Below are 17,964 nucleotides of genomic sequence, written 5' to 3'. Positions count from 1 at the left end.
AGAGAGAAGTCTCCTGATCACCAGCCCTTTGGTGAGGAGTCAGTCCTGACTGAGCAGGGCTGCTTCTTGAAAGAAAAGTACTCAAATCTTTTCCAGTTTGACAGGACCTAGCACATTTTTGTTCTGTTCAAGAGCCAGAGTCACCATCAGGCATTGCAATAAATGTGGCTTCATTATGTGGGGAAAATTTGAGGTATGTTAAATTTTAGAACTGTAATATGTCTATAGGCTTAGTGCTACTATTCAGACACAGTACGGCTTCCAGCCACAGTTGTCGATGTAGACCTTTACCAAAGGAATCTTTGTTTATGTTGGCATTTAACAAAAAGATCAAGGAGAGAACAAAATAAGAACAGTAACATTATGGAAACTAGTAGTATAATTGTCATCCTAATCACTAATGTCTGTTGGAATTAACTTTAGGACTTTAAGTTTATTTGCTAGGAGGCTCAATCTCATACTTAAACACAGCAGACATTTCTAACAATACTTAGAAAGATAATCATTATAATTAATGATCATCCTTGTAACTAGCTTATTTTTCTTCCCTTATTTCTTCTAATGCCTATGGCAGAAAATAACCAGTAGAAATTTTGTGAATTAGGAACCTCTTTATATTTATGTGGTCATCTGTCATTTAGTCATTTGTTTAAACAAAGTTCTTTTCTTGCGAGGTCATCTGATGCCATCCATAAGTGATAATATGTGTTTGACAAGTATTTGAATTTTAAATATCTTAAATTTTTAGAAAGGACCTTGATGGTTATCACCAATGCAAAGTCTTGAACTTTTAACAATGAAATTATATACATGTTTCTAATGAGCAGATCTGTTCTTCCCCTCTGTAAACAATATCACTTGATTGTTACCACCCTTTTCTCTCCCTTTCCCCTGACTATGATATACATTGTGAAAGGGAATTTTTTATTCCCTTTGTCTATCTCCAGCTACCTGAAGCCCTTGCTGTAAGTTCATTGCTTTGTCCATACAGGTAGAACTGACCCTGTCTCTAGAGGAAACCACTGAGCAGATACTGGGGCAAAACTTGCTGCCTTACAAGGACCTGAATTAATTTTAACTTTGGTAACTAGTAACAACTCAAATTTATTCTTTCTTATAATGAGCAGGAAGTGGAAAAATGGAAGCAAAAGTTTAAAGCAAAACAGAACAATGGAGTATGGGTACCATCTGAAGGAAAACCCCTACTCCCTAGAAGTTTTTATCACTAAATACGCTTATCCATTCATAAAAACGGTCACTTTGGTACCCAGGGCATTGTAGACTCTGATAAAAGAGTATGGATAGGGGCAGCTGGGTAGCTCAGTGGATTGAGAGTCAGGCCTAGAGATGGGAGGTCCTAGGTTCAAATCCAGCCTCAGACACTTCCCAGCTGTGTGACCCTGGGCAAGTCACTTGACCCCCATTGCCCACTCTTATCACTCTTCCACCTAGGAGCCAATACACAGAAGTTAAGGGTTAAAAAAAAAGAGAGAGAATGGATAGCCCCTGGTATAACTACCATAGCCTCTATAGTATGTGCAGCCTACCCCGCCTGTCAAAGCTATAACCAACATGCCTTTCATGGCAAAGCTTTTGGTGGATATCCTCTGACTTAAAACACCTTTTGAGCATTTACACATTGACTTTATCATGATGCCAAAGGCTGGTCATAAATTTTGTCTAGTCATAGTGGATTAGCTGGCCATATGGCCAGAAGGATTTCCTAGCACTGAGCAACAGCAGCTTTTGTTGCCAAGTTGCTCTTAAAAGAGGTTATTCCTCGCTTTGGTCTGCCAGCATATATTGATTCAGATGGAGGAACTCATTTTACCGACTGTTTTGTCTCAGATTTATTCTTGTTTGGGGATTACTCCCAAATTCCATGTACCATATCATCCCCAGAGCTCAGACCAAGTTGAGAGAATGAATATAGAGATCTTAAAACTATGATTGGAAAATTGTGCACTGAGACTCATTTAAAATGGCCTGAAGTTCTCCTTCTAGCTCTAGTTTATCTTCAAAGTAGGCCTAGGGGAGACCTACACATCTCACCATTTGAAATGCTTTTTGGACATCCCTCTATACAGGCTAAGCCTTTTTCTCCTGCATGCACATCATTACTAGGGGAGGGACACTTCTATTGAATACAGGACTTACAGATCAAATTGCGAGAACTACATGAATCCAGAGCTACAATACAAGCAGGACCTATAGACTTCTCACTTCACGACCTACACCCAGGAGACAAGGTGTACATAAAGAACTTCCAGTGCACCGAGGAACTCAGCCTGCCTGGGAAAGTCCGTTCCAATTCCTGTTAACCATTCCCAACAGCTATCAAAATTGGAGAAAAGGACTTGGATTCATTGCTCATACGTAAAACAGGCACCTTCTATTGACACTGATTGACTATATCCTGTAATGCAATTATTTTTCATTTTTACTCCTATGATTGAACCAGAGATAATACCATTACAAAAGTCCATAGATAAGTTGGACACTGTTTTGGCTGACACATTGTCATGGAATGTGAACTATGAATTTTTTTTTAATTTATTATTGCTTTTCTTTTTATTTGCAATAGGAAAGTTTAAAATATTCATTAGCCATAGTGTGTGTGTGTGTGTGTGTGTGTGTGTGTGTGTGTCTAAAAGCTTTAGACTATGGAAACCTGCCATTGATTGTTAAATATCATGAAACTGTTACTAACAATTGTGTCTGATTTCAGAAAGAAGGGATCACAAAAGAGCTGCTGTACAGTGCCAAGAAGCACAAGGTCAAAGAGACCAACCAATCCTGGTGGGATTGATGAGAATCTACGCCAAGACAGAGGACTTGTTTTGAGGTTCGAGGAAGCGGCTGTTTGACAACGTCAGACGCAGGATTTCCCCGTGCCACATTTCTGACAAGTCCCTTAGTTTGGCTGCCATTTTGGCTCCCCTATCTCTGAGATCAAAGGTAAAATCAGACCAGGGAAACATATTTCCCTTTAACTTCAAAATCTATTCCTTTTTTTCTCTCTAATAGTATGGCAATTTTCTATAGTCCTGGCTGCCAATGAGAAAAGTTCTATATTGTTATAATTGTCTACAGTCTGGTGGGACATAAATCCCTTTAATTGGGCCCCTGATTCAAAGACCTATTATGGGCTTATTCTTGCTTACTCAGAGTTTTTATATATAATTTGATTTTGATGTTTTTTTCCCAAAAATTTAATTTTTTTCTTCTATTTGGGTTTTTTTATGTTTTATGTTTTTCTTTTGAGAATTGATTCATATATTCCATAACTCAGGCATGTATCCTGGTTTGATCTAGGTGTTGGTCAACACCCTCCTCGGGGAGTTGTATAATTTTCATAAAATCTAAGATTAAAAAAATTTTTTTGAGAGAAATTTCAGGAAAAGAAGCTTGCTAACTCGCTGAATCAAGAAAGTGACTCATTTAAAGAAGGCACCATTGTAAAAGTGAAATTTGGGAGATGTCATCTAAAAGTATATATATTTTCTATGGACACGGGGAAATTGTCAAACTACATTTCCCGTGGTCCAACGGGTTTCCGTTTCCGGTTCTTTGGGCGTGGGGACGCCTACGTCTCTAAGCAGAGAAGAGTTTAAATCTCCTGGGTTAGGAGGGAGTGGGCTCTTGGCCAGCAGACTCGGGAGGAGACAGGAGACAATGGCGAGGGCGGAGGTTTTGAATTCTTACTTGACTATTAATGGGCTCCAGCTAATTCTATTTACACACCATAAAGTTCCTGATTGATTAACTTAAAATAGACAAAGGGAATAAAAAAATTCCCTTTCACAACATAACTTCTAAGAGTAAATATTTCACTTTAGAGGGGAAAAAAATCACATAAACACAACTTTTAATGTTGACCCACAGTTTATTCAATTTCTTTTTGGTAGAGTCTTGTGTCTTTCTGATTTTGTTTTATTTGTGTATATCTATAACTTTGTATGTGAATATCCCACACTTTTAGTATGGTTGAATTCCTACCCCCAAGGCTTTCCTTTTTCCTTTAGTAGGTCCCAGATTGCCCAAACAGTTTGGAAGAAGTCAGAACTGGCTGCTTCTTCTTGGTGACTGGTGAGTGAAGTAGATAGAGGGGGAACTATCTCTCCCAGGAAGGAATAAAGATCCCAGTCAGATACATAGGGATCCAAGCCCAACAAAGAAAGAGTCTCCTCCTTCCAGGAAGGAAACCTTCTTGTCAAGATCCAATACACCTATTAGTTTTATTTTTTATACCATGTTAATTTAATGGGAAGGAAATTCAAGTTGAATCAATCAAGTGCCTTTCAGAATTGTTTTCCACATTCTCTTCTACATACAAACAATAAATCTGTTTTATTTCTTAATCCAGCTAAAATGAATTGTTAACCATGTTTTCCTAGTCATATACCTGAAGTGGGATACTTTGTAACACGAGTCCAGACACCCAGAAATTCAACTATTGGAACCATTATTTATTGGTTAAAGAAGGAGAAAAGAGAAAAAAATTATTATTACCAGCTGGGACAGCCTTCCCTAGTGGAAGCTGTATTGGATTATCATGACAAGATGCAAGGCTATTTCCTTTCACATTCAGGTTCTTATTTGTCAAGACAAAACTCATCACAAAACATAAGTAGTGATAAGTGGGTGACATTTAGGATATTTACTCTTCACATAAACCTAAACACTCAACATTAGTTAGCTATATGTTTACCTTGCCTTCTATCCTGACCTATTTGTTTGTACCTAAACACTCATCCCCAGTTAACTATGAGTGTTTACCTTGTATTCCATCCTGACCTATTTGTTTATACTGGTGTCCTTTTGATATCTGCGGGGGGGGGGGGGGGGGGGGATTTAGGACTCTGACCCTTCACTTGCCTAGGTTGTTTGCCCATCTGGAGGACCTAGGTCAGTTTCTTAAATAATGCAGGGACGGATTAATCTACTTCGATTCTACTTTATTCTTTAACCTATTTAGTCTACTTCATACCCACTTTGGAAAGTTACCTAGAGGTTTCTCCTCTAGGGCTTTTCTGATAGTTAGAAGGCAAACCAAAGGTTGATTTCTCTTACTGAAGCCATCCAGTGGCTCCACAAAGGTTCCTGGTGAGTAGGACACTCAGAAAGGAGAACCAGGGGCTGAGAGAAAATGGGTTATGGGCTAAGGACTAATGGAAAGAAAACATAAGACGAGAATAAAGACACACAGACAAAGAAAGTTCTGGCATAAGGTAGTCAGACAATAAGCAAGGTCTGGTGGAAAAGAACTTCCATATTTCAGAGTGTCCCTGCGATGAAGCTCTGATGGTAAAGAGCTTAACTCTTAGCTGACATACTGCTCTTTTATTGGGGTTACAACAGTATAGGGGGAAGGGAAAAGACAAGTGGTCTGATACATTAACATTATGAGGTAATCATCAGGAGATTCCAACCAACTGTTGGAACCTAAAACAATAGGTAGAGCAAACACCTAGATCAGGAATCCATATGGCCTAAGGCAGTGGTTCCCAAACTTTTTTGGCCTACTGCCCCCTTTCCAGAAAAAATATTACTTAGCGCCCCCTGGAAATTATGAAACTATTTATTGAACTCAGAATAGAATGTAATACAAAAAAAGTGTGGCTATCACTGTTCCCCTGGATCGCTGCAGCACCCACCAGGAGGCAGTAGCTCCCACTTTGGGAATCACTAGCCTACGGTCTTGGTACATATGTTAATTGATTGTTATTGGTAAAATAAGGAGACTGAGATAACTGACCAGTCTTCTGGAGTGTAGCCTTAGGGAAGGGCTAGAAATTTGGCTAGGTTGAGGTTCAATTTAACTCAAGGTTATAGAAATCTATCATAAGAAATACTAGAGTCAGCTTTTTGAGCACCCTTAAAATAATATTAAGATTAATGTATACTTGGACTCCTACACTTATATTCCACATTTCAATATAGTTTACTTTGATTTTCTTTTTTCTGAAAGTAAGCAAAGACTTCATCAAGTTCTATGCTAGATGCCAGGGATTTAAAAATGAAGCAGTTCCTGCCCTTAAGAAGTTTATTCTCTGCTAGGATTGTTGGGGGACATATAAAGTAAGCCTCTACACCAGTGATTCCCAAAGTGGGCGCCACCGCCCCCTGGTGGGTGCTCAGCAATCCAGGGGAGCGGTGATGGCCACACTTTTGTATTACATTCTATTCTGAGTTCAGTAAATAGTTTCATAATTTCCAGGGGGTGCTAAGTAATATTTTTTCTGGAAAGGGGGCGGTAGGCCAAAAAAGTTTGGGAACCATTGCTCTACATGATTAAGTATGATGCAAAAAAAATTGAAGAGGAAAAGAACACTGACAACAGAGAACCAGATAAGGCTTCATGGAAGAGGTTTCACACCTAAGCCTTGATTGACCAAGTTCCCAAAAGACTGATAGGAGGCAGCAGTACATTTTAAAAATAGCTAGTAGTTCAATTTGACTAGAACATCATGTTTGAACAGAAGAACAGAATGAAATAAAACTGGAAATGTAGGTGGGAGCCAGATTGTGGAAAGCTTTAAATGCCAAGCTAAGGAGTTTTTAAAGCTAATGTGCCTCAGAATATTTCAGGGTTCCCTGCCTATTCTCCACCTCTGGTAATGAAAATAAATCTTTCTCTAATCCGTACCTGACTGTTTGGTTCTTGGTTTCAGACTCTAAAGTAGACACCAGTCTTAAGACTTCTTTTCATAACCTAAGTTAAATAGCATCTATGTCTAGGGTGGGATTGCAGAGAAAGAGAAGATGGGTTAAGATTGAAGAATGAGAGAGCTTTTTCCCATGTAAGGAAATAAGTAAGGACTCTTGGATTCAATTCAATGTTTAAGTACTTATTAAGTTCCCTACTATGTGCAAGACTCTGGGCTTGAGTATTAGTGATACAGAAACAAGAAAATTTCTGAATGGATTCTTAATAAACTTATGTGTATGTGAGAGACTGAGAGCACAAATGCTTTCTGTTGAAAGGCTTTGGAATGTATGTATGTAGTGTGGCACAGGTATTGCCAGCTATTTTAGAAAGCAGAGTACTTTTGCCCCCTTCTATTCTAGTATCTTCTATTTTCTCCCTTCTCCATACTCCCAGTCACTACATTATAGCTCTTCACAATCATCTGATAGATTTTTATGTATGTTTGTGCTAGGAACAGCTTTGATAAGTAAAAGGTAACTACTAGTTCCACAGATGTCACTCTGGTTCATTTAAACAGGTCTAGAATTTAGCCTTTCCACCTAATTAAGTTCAGATAACAGTTCATTTCTGCAGACACATTAACAGGCTGATAACAATCTTGTTAGTTTGTGTAATAATACTCTTCATCTTAATTTATACCAGAAATCACTTTCTAAAATATAACCAATATCTTTTCCAAAGCAAACTACCTTCTTAACCAATTTTTTTCTTTTTTTCTTTATTCCTTTTTGTTAAATTTTGGCTTACATCATAGAAAATTTCGCAGTCCTCACAATTAAATCCCCCACAATGTATAATTCCTCCAGTTAAGCAAATCTCCTAACTGTGATTATGACCAATGTAATCAACCCTGTGTGTTGGTTCCAAAACAAAAGAGCAGTACAGGTTAGGTGAGGGGGGGTTCAGTGACTTGCCCAGGGTCACATAGCTAGTAAGTGTCTGAGGTTAGATTTGAACTCAGGACCTCCCATCTCTAGGCTTGACTCTCAATCCGTATTTGTCAGATCTGATGGATACATTGACTTCCAAAGTCATCTTATGATTTTCATAATTGTGTATATTGATTATTCTTTTGGATTGGCTTTGCCTCACTTCATAGAGGTCTTACCTGTGTGCTTTGACTACTTGATATTCTTTATTCTCTATAATTCAGTAATATGACATTACATTCACAGACCACATTGTATATGTTGGTTATTTCAGCTATTCCCCAATGATTGCAGTTGCAGTACTATGGATATTTTCATACAGATGGGATTTTCCTTTTCAGTAAACTCCGTGAGATATAAACCCAGTCAATTGCTGGCCAATACAGTGGAAGCTCTTTAGGACAAGGGACGATTGCAGCTTTTGGTCGCATCAGCTGTAGGCCTTGCTTAAAATGTCACCTAATAAATGTTTGATTTGTTTTGTTGAATCGAATGAACAGTCTTATAACTTCTCAAGTTATTCCTAATTGTTTTCCAAAACAGGCAGACCAATTCACAGCTCTACCAGCAGTCAGTTACTATGTCTATCTTCTTTAATTCCTGTTGTTGAATTTTTTCCTACTTTTACCATTTTTGCCCATTTTTGAGTATGAAATGATACCTCAGAATTTTCAAAATTGGCATGGGCAGAAAACTTTTAACAAGGTATTTAAACTATCATAAATTGTCAACACTTAGAAGAGACCTCAGCATTACCCCTCATTGTACAGTTGAAGAAACTTTTGGCCCAAAGAGATTAAATAGCTTACTCTAAGTCACATAGTTAGTTAGAATTCCCACTATTCATAAGCCTTGATTTTGGCCAAAGATGTCCATCTCCTTTCTTTTCCTTTCTCCATTCTTTGGTAGATGTATAACAGCAAGGAGAAAAATGGGCAAACCTAGAATGATCAGACCTGGATAATTGAGAAAAGAGTTAATCCTAAACAAATTGAGAAGGAAATAAATTTGATATAGGGTCCCCCAACTCCCATGTGCTTTTTGTTTTCCCCTTTAAGATGCTTCTCCATCCCAAGGTACCCCTTATTCTCTTACTACTTGCCTAACCATGGCACTTAAACTTCCAATAGAAGCTCCATGGTCTGGATCATTCCCTGACATCTTGTCATCATAGTGTAATTCTCCATAATCTCCAGCCTTATGCATAAATGAAGTCAACATTTACCCCTTTGGTATGACTTTTAGGGAAAACCTCTCCCATTGCCCTAGGATTCTGTTTGAAATTTCATTCCTAGAGGTGTATTTCTTCAAGAGTAAGATTTGCCAAACACACGAAATACATATAATATTCTGAAGGCTTTCCAAAGCACTCCCCCTTGGTTTTGTTTTCTTCCCTAAATCAATTGGCCAACAGGAGTATTCGTGGAGGAAAAAGTAAAGAGAAAGGTAAGAAATGCTCCATAAAAGCTTCCTCTAAGGCATGGTTTTGCCCAGAGCTAGTAGCACATCCCATTCTCTCCCAAATGTCTAGATAACTAGTCTGATTAATGCAAGGTGAAGTATCAGCAGCATTTTAATGGTTCTTCTCCCAGATGGCTGTTTGCATTTTAATGTTTTAATCCAAAGGAGGTTAGAGGAATCAGGGTTTGAAGATGTCCTTCAAAGCCCTTGGGAAGCTCTCAAGGCCTGTCAAGACTGAGTTTTAATACTTAGACAAGGAAATGAGCCAATTAGCAGAAGTGGCTTCTGTCTGGTATGCTCTGCCTAGCCATTAGAGGGCATTGGTGACACTTGTGTCAGGTATAGAGTCCCCTGTCATCCCACAACTTAACTTTTTTATGTCCAACAGACTATAAAAGGATGGCTAGAAGTTGGTAAACTTTTACAATGTTCCTATCCTACATAGGGAAGAACTGTGCTAGAGATGAGTATAAATGATATTATCAGAGAATGTGTATGCCTGAAAAATAAGGTGGGCAAGTTAAGGGATGAAAAATGACAGTCTATTCCACTGCTATTTCTCTACAATATCAAGAGCATTTTAAGTTGCAAAGAGGCAATTAGATATCAGGAAAAACTTCCTAACAAAATTAAAGCTATCCAAAAATGTAATGGACTTTCTGGAGAGATTGCCTCTTTGCAACTTAAGTCCATCACTACAGGTTCTACCCTCGAGGATCAAACAGAACAAATATATATATATATAACCCTTACCTTTCACCTTGGAATCAATATTAAGTATTGATTCCAAGGCAGAAGAATGCTAAGGGTTAAAGCAATGGGGGTTATGTGACTTGCCCAGGGTCACACAGATAGGAAGTGTCTGAGGCCAGATTTGAACCCAAGAACCCCCATCTTTTGGCCTGGTACTTTATCCACTGAGCCACCCAGCGGCCCCCAAACAGAACATATCTAATCCTTCCACTTGACAACCCTTCAGATATTGGAACACAGCTGTGATGACAGATGCTCAAGAATGAAAATCTGAAGACACAAAGGGAAACAGTTATAATCAGGAAGGGGGAAAGTGGCCATTTCTCTGAAGAGACTAACAGGAATGAACAAGAACTCAGTAGTCAATTTAGATTGTTAAAAACAAATGTACATGATGAAATGGAGGCAAAGCCAGGAAAAGAAGATAGACAGAAGACCTTGGAATGATCCGGTGAAAATCCTAAGGTGATCTTCAGCCAGTTTCTTCAATTGATCCTCATGGGAGGTGGACTCCAATCCCCTTACCATACTAGCTGCCCTCCTCTGGATATTCAATGTCCTTCTTAATCAGTGGTGTCCAGAACAGAAGGATTCCAAATGAAGTCTGACAGAAGAGTACAGTAGGATTAGCAGCACCCTGTTCCTGGAAACTATGCCTTTCTTAATGCAACCCAAGATGGCATGAGCTTTTTTTTGGCTGCCACCTCATATCGCTGACTCACATTGAGTCTTCTAAAACCTCAGGTCTTTTTCAAAATCACTGTTGTCTAAACATGCCTCCCCCATCTTGTACTTATGAACTTGACTTTTGTACACAAGTCATAAGACTCTCCACATTTATCCCTAATGAATTTCATTTTATTAAATTAAGGCCAATCAAGCTTGTCTTCAGGATTATTATTTTTTTTAATCCTGATTCTGGCAATCCACTGTTTTAGCTATCTCTCCCAACTTTCTGTCATCTTCAAACGTGATGAGTGTGCCATCTGTGCCTTTATTTGAGTTACTGATAATTATGTCAAACAGTGCAGAGCCAAACACTGGTCCCTGAAGTTCTCCAGACTTTATGCCACAATAACTTTGAACTAGCTACTCTTTGAGTCTATCCAGCCACATCTGAATTCATTTAACTGTATTTTCACCTTGTTTATATCTCTTCATCTTCTCTACACAATCATAGTATAAGATGCTTGTTCACAACTCTGCTAAAATGTGGGTGTTGAAAGCATATGTACAACAGACTCCTTATCTACCAGATTGATGACTATTTTTTTTAAATGAGTTTTTCCTGGCACAAATTGTTAATGAAACCATGCTGGCTCTTTAGAATGACTACTTCCCTTTCTAAATGCTTGTCAACCATCTCTTTAATGACCCATTCTATAATTTTTCCAGGAATCAAAGTCAAAATGAATGATATATAACAAACTGTTTTCTTCCCTTTTTGGAAAAGGTGAACATTTGCCCTTCTCCAGTCATGGGTGCCTCTCCTGTTTTCTGTGATCTTATAAATGTAGTTCAGTTGGTCTGTATGACTTGAATTCATCAAAGGAAACTGTCTGCTCCCATACTAGCCTGAGGACCAGTTCCTTGTTAGCCATTTTTGTTCTTTTATTTCCCGGGCAAAGGTTATTCTCCTTGGCAAAGACTATAGCAAAATAAGAATTGAACAGCTAGATAGTCATGTCTAAAAACAGATGGTCCTGGGTTCAACCTGGCCTAAGACACTTAACTATGTGATCCTGGGCAAGTCACTTAACCCCAATTTCCTAGCCCTTACTGCTCTTCTGCCTTAGAACCAATAGGTAGTCTCTCTTCTAAGACATAAGGTAAAGGCTTTAAAGAAAAAGAATTGAGCATTTTTCTTGCCTCTATTGTCAGTAATCATCCTATCCATCTCAAAGGGCCTCAACTTTTTAAAAAATAATAATTCTTTTCCAATAATAATCACAGCATTTATGTAGCACTTTGTAGCTTGCAAAGTGTTTTACAGGTACCTCATATTATTCTCATGGTAACCACGGAAGATGAAGAAACTGAAGCATGGGAAGTCCTGGGTTCAAATGTGGCCTCAGACACTTCCTAGCTGGGGGGCCCCGGGGCAAGTCACTTAATCCCCATTGCCTAGCCCTTAACACTCTTCTCCTTTAAAATCAATTGATTCTAAGACAGAAAGTAAGGGGTTTAAAAAAAAATAGTGTACTAGAAATGCTAGCTATAACAATAAGATTAGAAAAAGAAATTGAAGAAATAAAAATAAGGAAAATTAATATTGAATTAAGTTTACTCCCAAATCCCCCAAGCTATCAAATTGGGCTAGGACCTTTGGTCTTTTGATAAGATCTTGAAAGTATTAAAGGCAAGGCTGATCAGCCATGGTGAACTCTGACCCATTTGAAAGTAAAATGGATTAGCTAGAAGCTTCCCTGGCATTTTGTTTAGGTAAAGACCCACCTCTGTGATGAAATAATGAGGGAGGAATTGAAGTCTCCAAGTCCACTTCTTTCAAAATATCCACCAGTGGGGATTGCCTTAGGAGGTCCAAGAAAAAACCCATTAAGGTCAATCAAAAAGAATACCCACCTTCCTTTAAAGGAGAGAGTCCAGGCTCACTCAGTCTTTTGCTGAAGAGGCTGGTGAAATATCCATTCTTTGTTAGCAGACACATGTATCTGTTTAATAAATAATGTGATTCTTGAGGAAATTCTTTATTGGCTAAAATCTGGGTATTATAATAGGCAATGAGGAAACAAAACTATCATTTTGGAGATGATATGATAGTATATATATAGATGATATGATAGTATATATAGAGAATCCTATAGAATCAATTAAAAAAATAATTGAGCCTGCCCTTTGACCCAGCCATACCATTGCTGGGTTTGTACCCCAAAGAGATCATAGATAAACAGACTTGTACGAAAATATTTATAGCTGCGCTTTTTGTGGTGGCAACAAACTGGAAAAGGAGGGGATGTCCTTCAATTGGGGAATGGCTGAACAAACTGTGGTATATGCGGGTGATGGAATACTATTGTGCTAAAAGGAATAATAAACTGGAGAAGTTCCAGGCGAACTGGAGAGACCTCCGGGAACTGATGCAGAGCGAAAGGAGCAGAGCCAGAAGAACTCTATACACAGAGACTGACATTCTGTGGTAAAATCGAATGTAATGGACCTCTGAACCAGCAGCAATGCAATGACCCAGGACAATTCTGAGGGATTTATGGTAAAGATGCTGCCCACATTCAGAGGAGGGACTGCAGGAGAGGAAACATATAGGAAAAACAACTGCTTGAACGCATGAGTTGGGGTGGACATGATTGGGGATGTGGACTCGAAACTACCCCACCAATGCAACTACCAACAATTTGGAAATTGGTCTTGATCAAGGACACATGACAAAACTAGTGGAAATGCGCATGGGTAGGGGGGGTGCGGGGGGGGGGGTTGAAGGGGAAAGGAGGAGCATGAATCATGTAACCATGTTAAAAATGAATATTAATAAATGTAAAAAAAAAATAATAATTGAAACAACTTCAGCAAAACTGCAGGAAATAAAATAAACCTATACATATCATCAGCATTTCTATACACTGCCAACAAAATCCAACAGGAAGAGATAGTAAAAGAAATTCCACTAAAAATAACTGTAGTCAATGTAAAATACTTGGGACTTTACCTACTAAGACAGGTACTAAATGAATACAATTACAAAACATTTTTCACTCAAATAAAGAATTGGAGAAATATTCATTGCTCATGCGTAGACCAAGCCAATATGATGAAAATGACAGTGCTTCCTAAGTTAATTTACTTATTTAGTGCTATGTCAATCAAACTACCAGAGAATTATTTTAGAACTAGAAATTCATCTGGAGGAACAAAAGATCATGAATATCAAGAGAATCAATGGGAAAAAAAATGTGAAGGATGGTAGCCTAGCATTTCCAGATTTCAAACATTATTACAAAGTAGTAATTATCAAGACAATCTGGTACTGGCTAAGAAAAAGAGTGGTGGATTAGGAGAATAAATTAGGTATACAATACACAGTACTAAATGTCTATAGTAATCCAGTGTTTGATAAACCTAAAGATCCAAGCTTAGGGGGCAAGAAATCAACATTTGACAAAAATTGCTAGGAACTGAAAACCAGTTTGGCGGAAACTAACTAGATCAATATTTAACACCATATACCAAGATGAGGACAGAATGAAGAAATTATTTAAAACATAAAGGTTAATATAATAAAGGGACCATGGAAAACTATACCTGTTAGATCTATGGATAGGGAAATAGTTAATGACTAATGTGTTATTTAGAATTTCTGGGACTCTATTTAAGAGCTATTTGGGGCTCATTTGAGCATTAAGGTATGTAGATTATATGACAAACTTCCTGTGGACATTTTAGGGGACTTTGGAAAACTATATTTCCCATGATTCCTCTTGTAAAAATGGAGGCAGACAGGAAGCCTGATGATGTAAGAGAGGGGATAAGACTCCTGGAGTCAGGAGGGGCGGGCTCTTTTGGTTACCTGAGCACGCGAAGGTACAAAATGGGAATTGACTGATGCAGCAGTTTGATTTTTAATTTTGGCTGTATTACTTTTGTTTATACAAAGCCTTTTAAATTTCGTATAATCAAAATTATCTATTTTACTTCTTGTAATCTATACCTCTTTAGTTGTTTACAAAAATGATGAAGGCAGATATTAAAAGAGAAAGAATATTGAATCTCAAAATCTCTCTCTCCCACTCTCCCTCCCCCTAACCCTCTAAGACCCTTGAGATTGTAAGCAATCTCATGCAGATTTTACATGTACACTCATGTAAAACATTTCCCCATATTAATCCTTTTGTGAAAGAAAGCTCAAATAGAAAAAAAAAAAAAAAGAACTGAGAAAATGAAAAAAGTTTGCTTTGATCTAGATTCAGACAATTCTTTTTCTCTGGAAGTAGATGGCATTTTTCATCATGAGTCTTTTGGGATAGTTCTGGAACACTATGTTGCTAAGAATAGCTGTTATTCACAGTTGTTCATTATAAAGTATTCCTGTCACTGTACAGTGTTCTCCTGGTTCAGCTCTGGTCTTTTCATCAGATATGTTTGAAAGATGTAATGGACTTCTCTGCTAGCAGCAATGCAATGATCCAGGACAACTTTGAGGGACTTATGAAAAAGAACACTATCCACATCCGGAGAAAGAACTGTGGGAGCAGAAACACAGAAGAAAAACAACTACTTGATCACATGGGTTAATGGGGATATGATTAGGGATATAGACTCTAAACCATCACCAATAATCTGGAAATCGGTCTTGCTAAATGGCACAAGTAAAACCCAATTGTGCATTGGCTATGGGAAGGGTGTGGGAGAAAAGGAGGGAAAGAACATGAATCATGTAACCATGGAAAATTTTTCTTAATTTAAAAAAAGAAAGAAATGTTTGAAAGTTCTCTATTTCATTAAATATCCATTTTTCCCCCTGAAGGATTATGCTCAATTTTGCTGGGTAAATGATTCTTGATTGAAGTCCTAGCTCCTTTGCCCTCTGGAATGTCATATTCTAGGCCTTCTGGTCCTTTAATATAGAAGCCACCAAGTCTTGTGTCATCCTGACTGTGGCTCCATGATATTTGAATTGTTTCTTTTTGGTTGCTTACAATATTTTGTCCTTTACCTGAGAATTTTGGGATTTGCTGGGAGTTAACCTTTTGAGTTCTCTTTCATGAGGTGATCAATAGATTCTTTCAATTTCTATTTTGTCCTATGGTTCTAGAATATTAGGGAAGTTTTCCTTGATGATTTCTTTTATTTTTTTACAAATAAGTATTTATTTATTTATTAAACCTTGTATTGGCTCCTAGGTGGAAGAGTGGTAAGGGTAGGCAACGGGGGTCAAGTGACTTCCCAGGGTCACACAGCTGGGAAGTGTCTAAGGCTGGATTTGAACCTAGGACCTCCCGTCTCTAGGCCTGGCTCTCAATCCACTGAGCTACCCAGCTGCCTCCTTGATGATTTCTTAAAAAATGAGTCTAAACTCTTTTTTAATGCTTTCAGGTAGTCCAATAATTCTTAAATTACCTCTCCTGGATTTATTTTCCAGGTCAGTTTTTTTCCTCCATGAGATATTTCACATTTTCTTCTATTTTTGCATTCTTTTGACTTTGATGGTTTCTTGATGTCTCATGGAGTCATTAGCTTCCACTTGCTTAATTCTAATTTTTAAAGCATGATTTTCTTGTTCAAGCTTTTGTTCTTCCTTTTCCATTTGGCCAACTCTACTTTGTAAAGAGCTCTTTTCCTCAGTGAATTTTTGGACCTCTTTTTTCAAAGGACCAATTTTGTCTTTCAAGAAGTTTTTCTCTTTGGTCCATTTTTGTATTTCTTTTGCCATTTGACTGCTCATGCTTTTTAAGAAGTTCTCTTCTTTGGATCGATGTGCCTGTCTTACCAATTGGTCTATTCTTTTTTTAAGATATTCATTTCAATATTTTTTTGTGCTTTCTTTACCAAGCTATTGATTCTTTTTTCATGATTTTCCAGTATCACTCTCATTTCTTTTCTCAATTTCTTTTCTACCTCTCTTATTTGATTTTTAAAATATTTTTGAGCTACTTTATTAATTCTTTTTGGGCCTGAGAGCATTTAATACTTTTCTTAGAGGTTTTAGATGAAGCAGTATTGATTTTGTTGTCTTTTTTTTTTTTTTTAAACCCTTGTACTTCGGTGTATTGTCTCATAGGTGGAAGGTTGGTAAGGGTGGGCAATGGGGGTCAAGTGACTTGCCCAGGGTCACACAGCTGGGAAGTGGCTGAGGCCGGGTTTGAACCTAGGACCTCCTGTCTCTAGGCCTGACTCTCACTCCACTGAGCTACCCAGCTGCCCCGATTTTGTTGTCTTTTGAGTTTGAGTCTACCCTGGCACCAAAATAACTTTTCATGTTGAGTTTCTATTTTTGTTGTTTGCTCATTTTCCTGCCTTTTTCTTTTCTTTTAGTTTAAAAAACTGTAAAAGTTGGGCTTTGAAATTATGGTAAAGGGAGCACTGTTCCAAGCTTCAAGTTCTTTGTGTAGCTGCCTTCAGAGATAGCCCTTGAGATCTATCTGCTTTCAGTTCCTCCAAGGTGGTATGATGTAAGGAGAGGTATAGTTTCTGTGCTCTCATCTGTGAGTAATCTCTAGCACTCTTTTACCCATTGGAACTGTGACCAGAATCTCCTACTCCCCAGTAGCTGCAGTGCTGGCATATGCTGGTGTTCTTCCTCACCCTGCAACTGTGCCCCAGAACTGCAACCTGGTTCTGCATATGGGCAATTTGACAAAAGTATTACACCCAGAGCCAGCAAAGGGATCCCATTAATCTCCTTCTGAGCAGTTGTCTGATCCCCCTTACCATTTGTGGTTGAGAGTTCCTGAAGCCTTAGCTGCTTCTTTAGTAGGACCCAAGCCATGTTGCCTAGGTGGAGTTTGCCCTGTTGAGCTGAGCTCCACCTCCACCTCTGTGCACTAGATCCCTCATTATGGCTTCTAAGTTGTTTGGGGCTGAAAAATTACTTCAATTTGTCCTTTTAAGGGTTATAATGCTCCAGAATTTGTTTTTAGGTGTTATATCATTGCTTTTTGAGGGTAATTTGTAGAAATCAGATGGGTACTAGTACCTTCTTTGCCATCTTGGCTCCATCCTGGAATTCAAAATTTTAAAAAGTGATTGTTAATTTTTTTACATGTAATTGGGAAATATTTAATGAAATAAATTTAATTTTTTATTTAAAAAAATAGATCATTGGTGGATTTTCCCAGACCTGAATTTCTCTGAAGTGTTCCCTGAAGTCCCTTCTTCTCAGTCAGCAAACATTTCTTTTTCATTATGGAAATTACATCAGGAAAAAATTACATTATTATTTATAACTCCCAAGCCTTTAAAACTGTTCCTTAGAATTCAGGAAAACAGGAACTGTTTGAAAAAAAGGTAAAGAGGAGAAACCAGATTCATGAGAATAGTACAATAGTAATTTTGCAGAGTAGTTTCAGTTGGATGATGAAGTCATAAACCCAGTTTGATGGGAATTAAAAGGGAGTGAGAAAGGGGGAAGTCAGAAGA

Source organism: Gracilinanus agilis, chromosome 4 (genome assembly GCF_016433145.1).
Source record: "Gracilinanus agilis isolate LMUSP501 chromosome 4, AgileGrace, whole genome shotgun sequence".
Taxonomy (NCBI): Eukaryota; Metazoa; Chordata; class Mammalia; order Didelphimorphia; family Didelphidae; genus Gracilinanus; species Gracilinanus agilis.
This window is presented reverse-complemented; position numbering follows the sequence as displayed.